General features: G+C 49.2%; 8 pseudogenes; all 8 read left to right on the top strand.

Annotated features, from left to right (window-relative positions):
* Positions 1-3683: 3683 nt before the first annotated feature.
* Positions 3684-3802, top strand: LOC143998739 (5S ribosomal RNA; annotated as a pseudogene).
* Positions 3803-4484: 682 nt separating this feature from the next.
* Positions 4485-4603, top strand: LOC143998916 (5S ribosomal RNA; annotated as a pseudogene).
* Positions 4604-4702: 99 nt separating this feature from the next.
* Positions 4703-4821, top strand: LOC143999246 (5S ribosomal RNA; annotated as a pseudogene).
* A 160-nt stretch (positions 4822-4981) lies between these two features.
* LOC143998584 (5S ribosomal RNA) lies at positions 4982-5100 on the top strand (annotated as a pseudogene).
* A 1188-nt stretch (positions 5101-6288) lies between these two features.
* On the top strand, positions 6289-6407 carry LOC143998490 (5S ribosomal RNA; annotated as a pseudogene).
* Positions 6408-6728: 321 nt separating this feature from the next.
* Positions 6729-6847, top strand: LOC143998956 (5S ribosomal RNA; annotated as a pseudogene).
* Positions 6848-16479: 9632 nt separating this feature from the next.
* On the top strand, positions 16480-16598 carry LOC143998515 (5S ribosomal RNA; annotated as a pseudogene).
* Positions 16599-17791: 1193 nt separating this feature from the next.
* Positions 17792-17910, top strand: LOC143998767 (5S ribosomal RNA; annotated as a pseudogene).
* Positions 17911-18335: the final 425 nt, after the last annotated feature.

The raw sequence follows: 18335 nt of genomic DNA, 5'->3' as shown, positions 1-18335 counted from the left end.
TTTGTTTGGAGAAGAATTAGACAAATTCGTCCAAAAAATTTCAGGGGGTAAATCTACTCCCCTTCCAGTCAAAAGGAGCAAACGTCCATCATTTAGGCATTCTCTCTCTCCCGGAGCATCAAGTTCAAAGCAGTGGCGACGGCCTTCTCAACCCCCCTCTACAGGAAAGGCTCAAGGCCGGGCCCAGGGGCAGAAGAAATCCTGGGGGCGAAAGCCTGCCAAGCAGAGCCCGAAAGCTTCCTTGTGAAGGGGCGCCCCCGCTCGGCCAAGTGGGGGGAAGGCTCTTGCAGTTTGCAGAAGCCTGGCGTGAAGAGATCCGGGATGAGTGGGTGGTCTCTTCGGTATCTCTGGGCTACAAGCTGGAGTTTCAGGAGATTCCACCTTCTTGCTTTCTAAGGTCAAGGATCCCCAGGGACCCAGTAAAGCAAAGACCGCTATTCCTGGCCTTAGATCACTTACTATCCCAGGGGGTGATAGTAGAAGTGGACCCAAAAGAACAGGGTTCAGGGTTTTACTCGAATCTCTTCACCGTTCCAAAGCCAAATGGAAGTGTCAGACCTATCCTGGATCTGAAGGATCTGAACCGTTTTTTACGCATCCGGTCCTTCTGAATACAGTCAATTCGCACTGTGGTCTCCTCCCTGCAAGGGGGAGAGTTTATGGCATCAATAGACATCAAGGATGCATATCTCCATGTGCCAATTTTACCCGCACACCAAAAGAATCTAAGGTTTGCGGTAGAGCGGCGCCATTTTCAATTTGTGGCCTTGCCGTTTAGGCTAGCTACGGCCCCTCGAGTCTTCACAAAGATTCTGGACCCTCTCTTGGCAAACCTAAGAGCTCAGGGTATAGCCGTCATGGTTTATCTAGACGATTTGCTTCTCATAGAGAAAACAGTAGCGCTCCTGAACCACAGTGTTACCAGAACGCTAGAACAGCTGGAACGCCTAGGTTGGATTATAAACCTAGAAAAGTCATCCCTACAGCCTGCTACCAGGTTGGAATACCTGGGTATGGTTATCGACACTGCTCAGGGCAAGGTGTTTCTACCAAGGCCAAAAGCCTTGGCCATTGGGGATCTGGTGCGCCTAATTCTGGGCAGAAGATCTTCCCCCATTCGGTTGTGCATGAAACTCTTAGGGAAAATGGTCGCCTCCTTCGAGGCCGCTCCATTCGCCCAGTTCCACTCAAGGCCTCTGCAAAGATTCATCCTTGCGGCTTGGAACAGGAAGCCCCAGTCCTTGGATCTTCCTATGCGTCTATCCCCAGGGACACGCAAGAGTCTCGTCTAACGAGTCTAAGAGTCTCGTTACAAACCGAGAATTTGCTGAAAGGCAAAACTTTTCTTCCTCTTCCATGGAAGATTATTATGACAAATGGCAGCCTGACAGGCTGGGGAGCAGTGTTGGAGGAGACATGCTCGCAGTGGAAATGGTCTGCGATCGAGAAGCTATTGCCCATAAATGTCTTGGAGATCCGGGCAGTTTATATGGCTCTCATAAACTGGTCTTTCAGACTACGGGGTCTCCCTGTTCGGGTTCAGTCCGACAATGCCACAGCAGTGGCCTATATCAATCACCAGGGTGGTACCAGGAGTCTGGTTGCGCAAAAAGAGGTGAATCGCATACTTGTCTGGGCAGAAAGGCATGGAACATGCCTTTCTGCAGTCTTCATTCCAGGAGTGGAAAATTGGCAGGCAGATTTTCTGCGCCGCCAGCAGTTGTGCCTAGGAGAATGGGCTCTGCACCCCGACGTGTTTTGGAACATATGTCGCAGGTGGGGTACTCCAGACATAGATCTGTTTGCGTCCAGGTTCAACAGAAAACTGGACAAATTCATGTCAAGGACAAGAGATACACTCGCTCAGGGGTCGAATGCTCTGACAGTTCCCTGGGATCAGTACAATTTGATTCATGCCTTCCCCCCGTGCCCGCTTCTGTCGCGGTTCCTTGGAAGAGTCTAGAGGGAAACAAAGTCACTTCTTTTGGTAGCCCCGGCTTGGCCCAGGCGACCGTGGTACGCAGAGATCATGAAGTTGGCAGTAGGCAGGCCGTAGATCCTCCCTCTCCGGCCAGATCTGCTCTCACAGGGTCCAATTTACCATCCTGCTTTACACAGTCTGAATTTGACGGTTTTGCTGCAGAGACCCACATTCTGAGAGACCGTGGGCTTTCGGGGCCAGTCCTTTCTACTCTGGTCAATGCCAGAAAGCCGGCCTCCAGGCTTATTTACTACAAAATCTGGAGGGCATATGTTTCCTGTTGTGAACTCAGGGAATGTCATCCTAGAAAGTATGTCATTAGCAGGATCCTGGCTTTCCTCCAGTCAGGCCTAGAAATGAATTTGGCCGTAAGCACTATCAAGGTGCATATTTCGGCCTTGTCAGTGTTTTTTCAGAAACCACTTGCATCACATTCCCTGCTGCGGGCTTTCATCCAGGGGGCTATGCGGATAAGGCCGCCAGTCAAACCTCCGGTATGCCCATGGGATCTGAATTTGGTTCTCTCAGCTTTGCAGGGGCAACCTTTTGAACCTTTGCATCAGGCTTCGTTAGTTCTTTTGACTAAAAAATTGGTTTTCTTGGTAGCCATATCCATGGCTAGAAGAGTGTCAGAAATAGCAGCTCTCTCCAGTAAAGAACCGTATCTAATTATTCATAAGGACCTGGTGGTAATGCGTCCCAACAGGTCCTTTCTGCCTAAGGTGGTTTCAGGATTCCATTTGAATCAAGATGTAAGCCTACCATCCTTTTTTCCGGACCCACAGTCCGCAGAAGAAGAATCTTTGCACACTTTGGATGTGGTAAGGGCAATCAGTATCTATCTTCAGGCAACTGCTCAGATAAGGAAAACTGGTTGCTTATTTATTTTGCCGAAAGGCCCTAGGAAGGGCCAGGCGGCATCAAAATCCACTCTCTCAAGGTGGATTAGACAGATTATTTCTCAGGCCTATAGTGTTAAAGGGAAGATCCCTCCTTTTCAAGTGAGAGCGCACTCAACTAGGGCTGTAAGTGCTTCTTGGGCAGTGCATCACCAGGCCTCCCTGGCTCAGATCTGTAAGGCTGCAACTTGGTCATCAGTCCACACATTCACCAGATTCTATCAGGTGGATGTCAGAGGGCAAGAGGATATCGCCTTTGGGCGCAGTGTACTGCAGGCTGCAGTTTAGGTCCTCCGGTCCTTGGCGGTCTATATATTATGATCTGTGTCTCCCTCCCCTCAATCTGAGCATTGCTTTGGGTCATCCCACTATGTAATGAAGCTCCTGTGTCCCGTGATGTATGATCAAGAAAATAGGATTTTTATATACAGCTTACCTGTAAAATCCTTTTCTTGAGAGTACATCACGGGACACAGGGCTCCCACCCCTCTTGGGTTTTACGTGGTTTCCTATTGCTTTGCTACAAAACTGAGGTGCCCCCCATATGGGAGGGGTTATATAGGGGAGGAATTGTCCTTAATTTGGGGTTAACCAGTGTCCAATCACCAGAGGTGCCTATATAACCCACTATGTAATGAAGCTCCTGTGTCCCGTGATGTACTCTCAAGAATAGGATTTTACAGGTAAGCTGTATATAAAAATCCTATTTTTTATGTTGTTGGCGTTGACCTGTTTTTTTTCGCTTGTTTCCCAAGATGACCATCTTGGCGTTTGTCAAGAGGGTGAGAGTGCCCAAAGAAAGTGCCTACGGCCAAATCACCCTGAAAGTGCCCGATGTTGTCTGATCTCGGAGGCTAAGCATTGTCGGGCCTGATTAGTAACTGGATGGGAGACCGACTGGGAATACCAGGTGCCGTAGGCTTCCTTTTATGCTGTTGGCGTTGACATGTTTTTTTTTTCCGCTTGTTTCCCAAGGTGACCATCTTGGTATTTGTCAAGAGGGCTGAGAGAGCCCAAAGAAATCTCCTACGGCCACATCACCCTGAAAGCGCCCGATCTCATCTGATCTCAGAGGCTAAGCAGGGTCCGGTCTGGATAGTACCTAATTACAGGTGCCGTAGGAATGTTTTTATATTGTTGGCTTTGACCTGTTTTTTTTCCGCTTGTTTCCCAAGGTGACCATTTTAGCATCTGTCAAGAGTTTTGAGTATGTCCCGAAGCGTTCGCCTAAGGCCACATCACCCTGAAAGTGCCCGATCTCAGAGGCTAAGCAGGGTCAGATGGGAGACCGCCAGGGTCTATGCTGTTGGCGTTGACCTGTTTTTTTTTCACTTTTTTCCCAAGATGACCATCTTGGCATTTGTCAAAAACACTGAATAGAACACCTATGGCCACATCACCCTGAAAGCGCACAATCTCATCTGATCTCAGAGGCCTAGCAGTGTACGGCCTGGTTAATACCAGGATAGGAGAACGTCTGGGAATAACAGGTGCCGTAGGCTTCTTTTTATGTTATTGGCCTTGACCTGTTTTTTTTTTTCACTTGTTTCCCAAGGTGACCATCTTGGCATTTGTCAAGAGGGTTGAGAGTGCCCGAAGAGATCACCTATGGCCCCATCACCCTGAAAGCGCCCAATCTCGTCTGATCTCGGAGACTAAACAGTGTCAGGCCTGGTTAGTACCTGGATGGGAGACTGCCTGGGAATACCAGGTGCCATAGGCTTCTTTTTATGTTGTTGGCTTTGACCTGTTTTTTTCGCTTGTTTCTGAAGGCGACCATCTTGGCGTTTGTCAAGAGTGTTGGGCGTGTCTTGAAGAGAATGCTTACGGCCATATCACCCTGAAAGCACCCGATCTCATCTGATTTCAGAGACTAAGCAGTGTCAGGCCTGGTAAGTACCTGGATGGGAGACTGCCTGGGAAGACCAGGTGCCATAGAAGGATCTGGCCTGGTTAGTGTCTTGATTGGGAGATCGCCTGGGAATACCGGATGCCGTAGGCTTCGTTTTATGTTGTTGGCTTTGACCTTTTTTTTTTAGCTTGTTTCCCAAGGTGAGCATCTTGGCCTTTGTCAAGAGGCTTCAGAGTGCTCAAAGAGAGTGCCTACGGCCAAATCACCCTGAGAGAGCCCAATCTCATCTGATCTTGGAGGCTAAGCAGTGATGGGCCTGGTTAGTACCTGGACGGGAGACAGCCTGGGAATACAAGGTGCCGTAGGCTTCTCATTATGTTGTCGGCGTTGACCTGTTTTTTTTCCCTTTTTTCCCAAGGTGACCATCTTGGCATTTGTCAAGAGGGTTGAGAGTGCACAAAGAAATTGCCTACGGGCACAACACCCTGAAAGCACCCAATCTCGTCTGGTCTCAGAGGCTAAGCAGGGTTGGGCCTGGTTTGTACCTGGATGGGAGACCGCCTGGGTTTTCCAGATGCCGCAGGCTTCTTTTTATGTTGTTGGTGTTGACCTGTTTTTTTTCGCTTGTTTCCCAAAGTGATTATCTTGGCATTTGTCAAGAGGGTAGAGAGTGCTTAAAGAGATCGCTTAGAGCAGCATCACCCTGAAAGAGCATCACCCTGAAAGCACCCTATCTCTTCTGATCTCGGAGGCTAAGAAGGGTTGGGCCTAGTTAGTACTTGAATGGGAGATGGCCTTGGAATACCAGGTGCCATATTCTTCTTTTCATGTTGTTGGCGTTGACCTGTTTTTTTTTTGCTTGTTTCCCAGGGTGACTATCTTGGCATTTTTCAAGAGGGATGAGAGTGCTCAAAGAGATTGCCTATGGGCACATCACCCTGAAAGCACCCAATCTCCTCTGATCTCAGAGGCTAGAAAGGGTCGTGCCTTGTTAATACCTGGATGGGAGACCGCCTGGGAATACTAGGTGCTGTAGGCTTCTTTTTATGTTGTTGGCGTTGACTTGATTTTTTGTTTGCTTCCCAAGGTGACCATCTTGGCGTTTGTCAAGAGGGTTGAGCGTGCCTGAAAAAAATCTACTATAGCTGCATCACAATGAAAGAGCCCAATCTCATTTGATCTCAGAGGCTAAGCAGGGTTGGGACCTGGTTAGTACCTGGATGGGAGACCGCCTGGGATTTCTCAATGCCATAGGCTTTTTTTTTAAGTTGTTGCTTGATTCCCAAGGTGACCATCTTGGCGTTTGTCAAAAGTGTTGAAAGTGCCTGAAGGGATTGCCTACGGGCACATCACCCTGAAAGCACCCGATCTCATTTGATGTTGGAGGCTAAGAAGAGTCGGGCCTTGTTAGTACGTGGATGGGAGACCGCCTGGGAATACCAGGTGTCGAAAACTTCTTTTTATGTTGTTAGCGTTGACCTGTTTTTTTTTTAGCTTGTTTCCCAAGGTCACCATCTTGGTGTTTGTCAAGAGGGTTGAGAGTGCTTGAAGAGATTGCCTATGGCCACATCACTCTGAAAGCACCCAATCTTGTCTGATCTTGGAGGCTAAGAAGAGTCAGGCCTGGTTAGTACCTGGATGGGAGACCACCTGGGAATACCAGTTATTGTAGGCTTCTTTTATGTTGTTGGCATTGATTTGTTTGTTTTTTTCCGCTTGTTTCCCAAGGTGACCATCTTGGCATTTGTCAAGAGGGTTGAGAGTGCCCAAAGAGATCGCTTACAGCAGCATCACCCTAAAAAAAGCCCTATCTCTTCTCATCTCTGAGGCTAAGAAGCGTTGGGCCTAGTTAGTACCTGGATGGGAGATGGCGTTGGAATACCAGGTGCCGTATTCTTCTTTTTATGTTGTTGACATTGACCTGTCTTTTTTCGCTTGTATCTCAAGGTGACTATCTTGACATTTGTCAAGAGGGTTGAGAGTGCCCAAAGAGATTGCATATGGGCACATAACCCTGAAAGCGCCCGATCTCCTCTGATCTCAGAGGCTAAACAGGGTTGGGCCTTGCTAGTACCTGGATTGGAGACAACCTGGGAATACTAGGTGCTGTAGGCTTCTTTTTATGTTGTTGGCATTGACTTGTTTTTGGTTTGTTTGTTTACCAAGGTGACCATCTTGGTGTTTGTCAAGAGGGTTGAGAGTGCCTGAAGAGCTTGCCTATGGCCACATAACCCTGAAAGCACCAGATCTCGTCTGATCTCAGAGACTAAACAGGGTCGGCCCTTGTTAATACCTGGATGAGAGACCACCTGGGAATACTAGGTGCTGTAGACTAATCCATCCAGAGGGGGGGTGGGGCCGTCATTCCCAATTTTCCACTTTTTCCAAAAGAGAGAGTGGGTGGAGGGGGTGAGAGATAGGGGAGGAAGGCAGAAAAGAGAAGGGGTGAAAGATCAGGAAAGGAGAAGAGGGGACGAGACACAATGGCAGCCACTGTCCAAGGGGCCAGTCAAGGAAAGCTCAGAGCACTAAGGTGATAGCAGGCGACATCCTTCCAGCGAGAATATAAAGGTATTCCAGATGTCCCAGGTTTGTTTAAAAAATTCTTGTTTACCTTGTGATGTGAGGATCAAGTCCTCCATTTTTTTTAATGTCCTCTATTTTCCTAAGCCAGTGAGTAATGAAAGGGGGGGAACATTTTTTCCAATTGAGAGGGATGCAGGATTTCGCCGCATTTATCACATGTCGTAAAATTGATTTTTTTTGTACTTCTTAATGGGAATCTGTGAATGGTGCAAGAGAAAGAATGCAGCCTCTTCCGGGATGGAGAAGTCTGTGAATTTTTGTGTTATGCATCGGATCTCTGTCCAGAAGTCCACCAAGCTGGGGCAGGACCAAAAAATGTGGAGCAACGTGCCCTCTTCTTCTCCAAACCTCCAGCATATGTTCGAGGAAGAGGGGAAACATTTATGCAGCTTTGATGGTGTCAAATACCACCTGGTGAGAAGTTTAAAATTTGTACACTGTGTGGTCATTGTTGTGGATGTCTTGTGACATTATGTTTTCATATAAAAACTTTTTCTGATAAAAAAAAAAAAGATATGGGGGGTCCCATCTGTCGATGCGGCTGTTTCTTGCGTGAATAGAAACCTGACCTGTCCTTTGGATAATGCTCAGGTATTTAAAGATCCAACTGATAAGAAGCTGGAAACATTATTAAAAGCCTCCTTTCCGGGGGGCGTGGCCTGAGCTGCAATGGAGTTGGACGTCTGCAGTAGGAGCTCCGCTCATCCACACTCCTGCAACCTCCATCCTGCAACATCCTGCCTTGGTACTGTGCCTGGACGTCCCTGCCTTCTCCCCCGCAATACTCCTGGAGCCATCCGCTCGTTCGGGCGCTGCGCGGAGCCGTTCTGGTAGGATTTCCCCGTTCGGGGACGGCCTGTAGGAAGGTCCGTGGCTTCGACCTAGGCGCCGGAGCGGCGGCCATCTTGCTACACCCGGCGGCGGCTCTCCGGCCTCCCCAGCCCCCTAGGCTACTCCAGAGCTGCCCCGCAGCACTCCCGGCTGCCGGATCGCCCTCGGCCGCGGGTGTGGGACCTATTTTTCGGACGGAGACCGGTGGGACAGTCCGCGGCTTCGGCCTGGTCCCTCTGCCGGCGGCCATCTTGCTACACCCGAGGCGGCCTCTACATTTATGACTGCCTGCAAACTTGCATCTCTCTGCTGTGGCCACCGATTGCTTTCTACCACCTGTGAAGTGCCCCTTTATCTTCCTACGACTGGTGGGACAGCCTGTGGGACCGGCCTGGGCCTAGGAGCAGTGGCCATCTTGCTATACCCGCTGAGGTACTGTGCCCAGTGATCTGTAACCCCCTGACCGTCCTGTCCCCGGTTTATTCCCGCTGCAGCCGCTGATCCTTTTGAACACAGTCCATAACCTTAATTGCGGCACTGTACAGCTGTTGTGAGCGGGGAATTTAAGAGGTTGGCCTAATACACAGCGGCCATATTGGAACACCTCGGACCACTTCTGGACCATGTCCCCTCCTAAAAAGTCAGCCGAGGCCGCTGACAAGCTTGCCAGGTACCGCCGCCATGAGGAGGAGCACCGGGCCAGGGATGGCGCCAGAGCTCCCTCTGACGCAGACCACTCTGCGTCAGCCACTAACCAAGTCTTCGATGCCATCGCCCTGTGCCAGAGCACGCTCACCTCCAAAATTGAGGAGGTTAAAATTGATGTGTCCCTCATCCGGCAAGACCTCTCCACCCTCCGGGACCGCGTGGCGGAGACAGAGACCCGCATCAGTAGAGCTGAGGACATCATACATCCCCTGCAACACACCACTGACGAGGTACGCCGCCAGTTGCAACAGCTTAGCGCAAAACAGGACGACATGGAGAACCGCCTTCGGAGGTGCAATCTCCGCTTTATTGGCCTCCCTGAGTCGGCTGAGGGCAGCGACCCGGCGGGTTTCCTTGAAAATCTCCTGACCTCCACCTTCGGCAGAGAGGCATTTTCAGTGATGTTCGCGGTGGAGAGGGCCCATCGCATTCCTGCTCGTCCTCCTCCCCAGGGAGCCCCACCGCGCACCTTGATAGCGAAATTTCTTAATTTCCGGGACCGCGACAAAATCCTCCGCCTGACCAGAGAAAGGGGTAATATCCCTCATACCAATACGCATGTGGCAGTATTTCCAGACTTCTCCAGTGAGGTACAGCGGCAGCGCTCCAGGTTTCAGGATGTTAAACTACGCCTTCGTGTTCTACACCTCAAATACGCAATGTTGTATCCTGCGAAGCTTCGCGTGGAACACGAGGGCCGAACCCTCTTTTTTGAAGATCCTGCACTGGCGTCCACCTGGATTGACCAGAGGGAACACCGAGACTGAACATGCTACCCTACCTGGGCGCCCATGACTTTTTGATTAAGCCGTTGATGGGCCCATTACAACTGACGGCCCTTTGCGGAACCTGGGGGCTAACCCGGAAATTCCTTTAACGCTAGTTCCGGCTCTTACAGCATGCTTATCGACTCCGGGCGACCTTGCCGGCATGCGCTCCCTGCCTCCTTTATACCTGCAGAGCGCCTGGGGAAGACCGTAGGCTACGCGACGTCCACACCTTTTCTACTATACTTTAAGCAATCATCCCTATGGCGGGCGGAGCTACCCCCTGCTCAGCCATGATGGTGTTACACCTTTTTGGCTCCTACTCCCCAAGCACCCTTCAGAGAAGACGTCAGACTACGTGCCTCTAAACATTGAACCCCTGTATACCCTGATCAAGAACAAGACACAAACCTGGGCCAGACTACCTCTAGGTGTTATGGGACACATCAGTCTGGTCAAAATGATACTTCTACCTAAGATACTTTATTTGGTGTGGCATGCACCCCTATACATACCACAAAAGTTTTTCAAAACAATCGAATGAATTCTTAATTCATTTGTATGGGGTCACAGCAGACACAAATTGTCTTGGAAAATTCTGAAGAATCCAACGATATTGGGAGGGGCTGCTCTTCCAGATTTCCAGGATTACTATCTTGCCTCCCAATTGTCCCACTTTTATCATTTTGACAAGAGCGAGCTACCAAGATACCAGACACTACTTTGCCAACGTCCGGGCGACCCGGCCCATACCCCACTTCAGTCGGTCCTTCGGGCCCCATTGTCAGGACATTCCCCCCATCACAAAGTAGACATGCTCACACATCACTGGAGGATCTGGCGGACGGCCCTGAAAAAAATCGGGACCCCGCAGGTCCATTCCTATACACCTCTCTGGTTCAACACTCATTTGCCCGAACTGTTGTCCGTTCCAGACCCCGCGGTCTGGATACGTTATGGGATCCTATACGTGCACCAAACTATGACTAACGCTGGGCTCAAATCATTTCAAACATTAAAGGAAGAATTCTCACTCCCTAACCATGTCCTTTTCAGGTACTTACAGCTCCGACATGCTTTATAGACTCAATTCGCCGGCTCCAACCCAACCCTGACAGTCCCTCCTATAGTTGATATAATTAAAGGTGATGAGCCAACCAGGTTGATTTCCGCCCTCTACTCCACCATCCGTCTCCCAGGCACCGTGACATTGGCATATGCTGCTAAGACCCGATGGGAGGTGGATTTTGGAATAATTGAGGATGAGGAGTGGGATGAAGTCTTGGGGGATGTGAAGAGAGTTTCCCCCAAGCTGTCGGACCGCCTTACGCAGTTGTACATCATTCATAGGACATACTTGACTCCCCAGAGGATAGCACGGTTTAAACCAATGTATAATTCGGGATGCCGCTTATGCGACCACACCCCAGGCGCCTTCTATCACCTCATATGGTCCTGTCCGGTTATCCAAACATACTGGATACAGGTGATTCGCTTTCTCCATGATCGGATGGGCTCTCCTGCTAGCCTTGACCCGAAGATGTGCCTGCTTGGTCTGTTGCCGGAGTTAGACGCTGACAAACCTCTTCGCACCTTTTTACATGAAACGCTGTTCCTGGCGAGAAAAGGGATTGCTCGTGGCTGGATGCAGGCCCTCCCCCCCACGGTCCAGTGCTGGAAGAAGGAGATCAACGATACCCTTCCATATAAGAAATTGATTTATGCACATAGAGGATGTCCACTTAAATATGAGCAGATCTGGGGTAGATGGTTGGAAGATGGGGAGACATGTACCTGATTTGCTGCTATATTGCTCCCTTACCCCCCTCCCCCCTCTGCCTCTCCCTTTCTGTGTATCTTCCACCCATTGGGCCTCCTCTTATTATTTTCCTCTCCTCCTCCTCCCCCCCCCCCTTTTCAGTTACTTTTGTATTAATTTTCTCTTTTTTTTTTTCTCTGCTTGCTCCCCCTACCCCGGCTGATACACAATGGCTCTATAATGACTTTGCCAATGATGAGTGTTTATTTTTCTACAGCACAGATAATCTACTGTACTCATATAGGCAATACTGCCTTGGCCATGTTGGCCTATGTTACCCTCTGTACCGATGGCATGTTTGCTATGTCTGCTTTTTACCCTGTTTTCTGCTCCTTTCAATAAAGTTTGTTTTTCAATAATAAAAAAAAAAGCCTCCTTTTCCATGACTGGCGCTGTAGTGCAACCTACAGTCGCAGCTGTGGGGTTGTGTCAGTTCCTCAACGAACAGGTTAAGCAGATGCTTGGCCTCCTTCCCAGTGAGGAAGTGGAGAATTATGCAGAAATACCTCAAATTCTGTGTTTCATGATTGATGCGATTTTGGATTCTGTCCAACAAGCATCTCGTTTGTCTCTCCTGTTGGTACACATGCGAAGGGCCCTATGGCTAAAGAATTGGGCAGCTGAGCTATCATGCAAGAAGCATTTGATTGGGTTCCCGTTTAAAGGGGAATGTTTGTTTGGAGAAGAATTAGACAAATTCGTCCAAAAAATTTCAGGGGGTAAATCTACTCTCCTTCCAGTCAAAAGGAGCAAACGTCCATCATTTAGGCGTTCTCTTTCTCCCAGAGCATCAAGCTCTAAGCAGTGGCGACGGCCTTCTCAACCCCCCTCTCCAAGAAAGGCTCAAGGCCGGGCCCAGGGGCAGAAGAAATCCTGGGGGCGAAAGCCTGCCAAGCAGAGCCCGAAAGCTTCCTTGTGAAGGGACGCCCCCGCTCGGCCAAGTGGGGGGAAGGCTCCTGCAGTTTGCAGAAGCCTGGCAGGAAGAGATCCGGGACGAGTGGGTGGTCTCTTCGGTATCTCTGGGCTACAAGCTGGAGTTTCAGGAGATTCCACCTTCTCGCTTTCTAAGGTCAAGGATCCCCAGGGACCCAGTAAAGCAAAGACCGCTATTTCTGGCCTTAGATCACTACTATCCCAGAGGGTGATAGTAGAAGTGGACCCAAAAGAACAGGGTTCAGGGTTTTACTCGAATCTCTTCACCGTTCCAAAGCCAAATGGAAGTGTCAGATCTATCCTGGATCTGAAGGATCTGAACCAGTTTTTACGCATCCGGTCCTTCCGAATACAGTCAATTTGCACTGTGGTCTCCTCCCTGCAAGGGGGAGAGTTTATGGCATCAATAGACATCAAGGATGCATATCTCCATGTGCCAATTTTTCCCGCACACCAAAAGTATCTAAGGTTCGCGGTAGAGCGGCGCCATTTTCAATTTGTGGCCTTGCCGTTCGGGCTAGCTACGGCCCCTCGAGTCTTCACAAAGATTCTGGACCCTCTCTTGGCAAACCTAAGAGCTCAGGGTATATCCGTCATGGCTTATCTAGACTATTTGCTTCTCATAGAGAAAACAGTAGCGCTCCTGAACCACCGTGTTACCAGAACGCTAGAACACCTGGAACGCCTAGGTTGGATTATAAACCTAGAAAAGTCGTCCCTACAGCCTGCTACCAGGTTGGAATACCTGGGTATGGTTATCGACACTGCTCAGGGCAAGGTGTTTCTACCAAGGCCAAAAGCCTTGGCCATTGGGGATCTGGTGCGCCTAATTCTGGGCAGAAGATCTTCCCCCATTCGGTTGTGCATGAGACTGTTATGCCCCGTACACACGACCGGACTTTTCAACATCCAAAGTCTGACGGAATGATTCCGGCAGACTATTCCATCGTGTGTGGGCTGCAACGGACTTTTGATTCGCAAAAGTCTGACAGACTTTAGAAATGGAACATGCTTCAAATTCTTCCGACAGAACTCTGCCGGACCCAGTTCCTACCGAGAAATTCGCTAGTGTGTATGCTATTTCGACGGACTAAAACCGACGCTAGTGCAGCTATTGGCTACTGGCTATGAACTTCCTTATTCGAGTCGAGTCGTACGTCATCACGTTCGAATCCATCGGAGTTTGGTGTGATTGTGTGTGGCCAAGTCCGCTCATTCGGAAAGTCAGTCAGAACTCTGCCGGAACTCCGTCAGAACTCCTTCGAAAGTCTGTCGGACATAAGTCTGGTCGTGTGTACGCGGCTTTAGGGAAAATGGTCGCCTCCTTCGAAACCGTTCCATTCGCCCAACTGCAAAGATGCATCCTTGCCGCTTGGAACAGGAAGCCCCAGTCCTTGGATCTTCCTATGCGTCTATCCCCAGGGACACGCAAGAGCCTCGTCTGGTGGTTACAAACCGAGAATTTGCTGAAAGGCAAAACTTTTCTTCCTCTTCCATGGAAGATTATTATGACAAATGGCAGCCTGACAGGCTGGGGAGCAGTGTTGGAGGAGACATGCTCGCAGTGGAAATGGTCTGCGATCGAGAAGCTATTGCCCATAAATGTCTTGGAGATCCGGGCAGTTTATATGGCTCTCATAAACTGGTCTTTCAGACTACGGGGTCTCCCTGTTCGGGTTCAGTCCGACAATGCCACAGCAGTGGCCAATATCAATCACCAGGGCAGTACCAGGAGTCTGGTTGCGCAAAAAGAGGTGAATCGCATACTTGTCTGGGCAGAAAGGCATGTTTCATGCCTTTCTGCAGTCTTCATTCCAGGAGTGTAAAATTGGCAAGCAGATTTTCTGTGCTGCCAGCAGTTGTGCCCAGGAGAATGGGCTCTGCACCCCGACGTGCTTTGGAACATATGTCGCAGGTGGGGTACTCCAGACGTAGATCTGTTTGCGTCCAGGTTCAACAGAAAACTGGACAAATTTGTGTCAAGGACAAGAGATACACTCGCTCAGGGGTCGGATACTCTGACAGTTCCCTGGGATCAGTACAATTTGATTCATGCCTTCCCCCCGTGCCCGCTTCTGTCGCGGTTCCTGGGAAGAGTCAAGAGGGAAACAAAGTCGCTTCTTTTGGTAGCCCTGGCTTGGCCCAGGCGACCGTGGTATGCAGAGATCATGAAGTTGGCAGTAGGCAGGCCGTGGATCCTCCCTCTCCGGCCAGATCTGCTCTCACAGGGTCCAATTTACCATCCTGCTTTACACAGTCTGAATTTGACGGTTTGGCTGCTGAGACCCACATTCTGAGAGACCGTGGGCTTTCGGGGCCAGTCCTTTCTACTCTGGTCAATGCCAGAAAGCCAGCCTCCAGGCTTATTTACTACAAAATCTGGAGGGCATATGTTTCCTGTTGTGAACTCAGGGAATGTCATCCTAGAAAGTATGTCATTAGCAGGATCTTGGCCTTCCTCCAGTCAGGCCTATAAATTAATTTGGCCGTAAGCACTATCAAGGTGCATATTTCGGCCTTGTCAGTGTTTTTTCAGAAACCACTTGCATCGCATTCCCTGGTGCGGGCTTTCATCCAGGGGGCTATGCGGATAAGGCCGCCAGTCAAACCTCCGGTATGTCCATGGGATCTGAATTTGGTTCTCTTAGCTTTGCAGGGGCAACCTTTTGAACCTTTGCATCAGGCTTCGTTAGTTCTTTTGACTAAAAAATTGGTTTTCTTGGTAGCCATATCCACGGCTAGAAGAGTGTCAGAACTAGCAGCTCTCTCCAGTAAAGAACCGTATCTAATTATTCATAAGGACCTGGTGGTAATGCGTCCCAACAGTTCCTTTCTGCCTAAGGTGGTTTCAGGATTCCATTTGAATCAAGATGTAAGCCTACCATCCTTTTTTCCGGACCCACAGTCCGCAGAAGAAGAATCTTTGCACACTTTGGATGTGGTAAGGGCAATCGGTATCTATCTTCAGGCAACTGCTCAGATAAGGAAAACTGATTGCTTATTTATTTTGCCGGAAGGCCCTAGGAAGGGTCAGGTGGCATCAAAATTCACTCTCTCAAGGTGGATTAGACAGATTATTTCTCAGGCCTATAGTGTTAAAGGGAAGATCCCTCCTTTTCAAGTGAAAGCGCACTCAACTAGGGCTGTAAGTGCTTCTTGGGAAGTGCATCACCAGGCCTCCCTGGCTCAGATCTGTAAGGCTGCAACTTGGTCATCAGTCCACACATTCACCAGATTATATCAGGTGGATGTCAGAGGGCAAGAGGATATCGCCTTTGGGCGCAGTGTACTGCAGGCTGCAGTTTAGGTCCTCCGGTCCTTGGCGGTCTATATATTATGATCTGTGTCTCCCTCCCCTCAATCTGAGCATTGCTTTGGGTCATCCCACTATGTAATGAAGCTCCTGTGTCCCCTGATGTATGATCAAGAAAATAGGATTTTTATATACAGCTTACCTGTAAAATCCTTTTCTTGAGAGTACATCACGGGACACAGAGCTCCCACCCCTCTTGGGTTTTACGTGGTTTCCTATTGCTTTGCTACAAAACTGAGGTGCCTCCCATATGGGAGGGGTTATATAGGGGAGGAATTCTCCTTAATTGGGGGTTAACCAGTGTCCAATCACCAGATGTGCCTATATAACCCACTATGTAATGAAGCTCCTGTGTCCCGTGATGTACTCTCAAGAAAATAATTTTACAGGTAAGCTGTATATAAAAATCCTATTTTTTATGTTGTTGGCTTTGACCTTTTTTTTTTCGCTTGTTTCTCAAGGCGACCATCTTGGCGTTTGTCAAGAGGGTTGGGCGTGTCTTGAAGAGAACGCTTACAGCCACATCACCCTGAAAGCACCCGATCTCGTCTGATTTCAGAGGCTAAGCAGTGTCAGGCCTGGTTAGTACCTGGATGGGAGACTGCCTGGGAAGACCAGGTGCCATAGAAGGATCTGGCCTGGTTAGTGTCTTGATTGAGAGATCGCCTTGGAATACCGGATGCCGTAGGCTTCTTTTTATGTTGTTGGCTTTGACCTGTTTTTTTTAGCTTGTTTCCCAAGGTGAGCATCTTGGCCTTTGTCAAGAGGCTTCAGAGTGCCCAAAGAGAGTGCCTACAGCCAAATCACCCTGAGAGAGCCCAATCTCATCTGATCTCGGAGGCTAAGCAGCGATGGGCCTGGTTAGTACCTGGATGGGAGACAGCCTGGGAATACCAGGTGCCGTAGGCTTCTCATTATGTTGTCGGCGTTGACCTGTTTTTTTTTCCCTTTTATCCCAAGGTGACCATCTTGCCATTTGTCAAGAGGGTTGAGAGTGCACAAAGAAATTGCCTATGGGCACAACACCCTGAAAGCACCCAATCTCGTCTGGTCTCAGAGGCTAAGCAGGGTTGGGCCTGATTTGTACCTTGATGGGAGACCACCTGGGTTTTCCAGATGCCGCAGGCTTCTTTTTATGTTGTTGGTGTTGACCTGTTTTTTTTTCGCTTGTTTCCCAAAGTGATCATCTTGGCATTTGTCAAGAGGGTTGAGAGTGCCTAAAGAGATCGCTTACAGCAGCATCACCCTGAAAGCACCCTATCTCTTCTGATCTTGGAGGCTAAGAAGGGTTGGGCCTAGTTAGTACTTGAATGGGAGACGGCCTTGGAATACCAGGTGCCATATTCTTCATTTCATGTTGTTGGCGTTGACCTGTTTTTTTTCGCTTGTTTCCCAGGGTGACTATCTTGGCATTTTTCAAGAGGGATGAGAGTGCCCAAAGAGATTGCCTATGGGCACATCACCCTGAAAGCACCCAATCTCCTCTGATCTCAGAGGCTAGAAAGGGTCGCGCTTGGTAATTCCTGGATGGGAGACCGCCTGGGAATACTAGGTGCTGTAGGCTTCTTTTTATGTTGTTGGCGTTGACTTGATTTTTTGTTTGCTTCCCAAGGTGACCATCTTGGCGTTTGTCAAGAGGGTTGAGCGTGCCTGAAAAAATCTACTATGGCCGCATCACCCTGAAAGAGCCCAATCTCATTTGATCTCAGAGGCTAAGCAGGGTTGGGACCTGGTTAGTATCTGGATGGGAGACTGCCTGGGATTTCTCAATGGCATAGGCTTTTTTTTTTAAGTTGTTGGCATTGACTTCGTTTTTTTTTGCTTGTTTCCCAAGGTGACCATCTTGGCGTTTGTCAAGCGGGTTGAAAGTGCCTGAAGGGATTGCCTACAGGCACATCACCCTGAAAGCACCTGATCTCGTTTAATGTTGGAGGCTAAGAAGAGTCGGGCCTTGTTAGTACGTGGATGGGAGACCGCCTGGGATTACCAGGTGTCGTAGGCTTCTTTTTATGTTGTTGGCGTTGACCTGTTTTTTTTTAGCTTGTTTCCCAAGGTCACCATCTTGGTGTTTGTCAAGAGGGTTGAGAGTGCCTGAAGAGATTGCCTATGGCCACATCACTCTGAAAGCACCCAATCTTGTCTGATCTTGGAGGCTAAGAAGAGTCAGGCCTGGTTAGTACCTGGATGGGAGACCACCTGGGAATACCAGTTATTGTAAGCTTCTTTTTATGTTGTTGGCGTTGATTCGTTTTTTTTTCCGCTTGTTTCCCAAGGTGACCATCTTGGCATTTGTCAAGAGGGTTGAGAGTGCCCAAAGAGATCGCTTACAACAGCATCACCCTGAAAGAGCCCTATCTCTTCTCATCTCTGAGGCTAAGAAGGGTTGGGCCTAGTTAGTACCTGTATGGGAGATGGCGTTGGAATACCAGGTGCCGTATTCTTCTTTTTATGTTGTTGACATTGACCTGTCTTTTTTCCCAAGGTTGGGCCTTGCTAGTACCTGGATTGGAGACCACCTGGGAATACTAGGTGCTGTAGGATTCTTTTTATGTTGTTGGCGTTGACTTGTTTTTGTTTTGTTTGTTTACCAAGGTGACCATCTTGGTGTTTGTCAAGAGGGTTGAGAGTCCAGCTTGCCTATGGCCA

The sequence above is a fragment of the Lithobates pipiens genome, unplaced genomic scaffold, assembly GCF_037356315.1.
Source record: "Lithobates pipiens isolate NorthernLeopardFrog02 unplaced genomic scaffold, aLitPip1_a1.2 Scaffold_19, whole genome shotgun sequence".
In the NCBI taxonomy this organism is placed as follows: Eukaryota; Metazoa; Chordata; class Amphibia; order Anura; family Ranidae; genus Lithobates; species Lithobates pipiens.
This window is presented reverse-complemented; position numbering and strand designations above follow the sequence as displayed.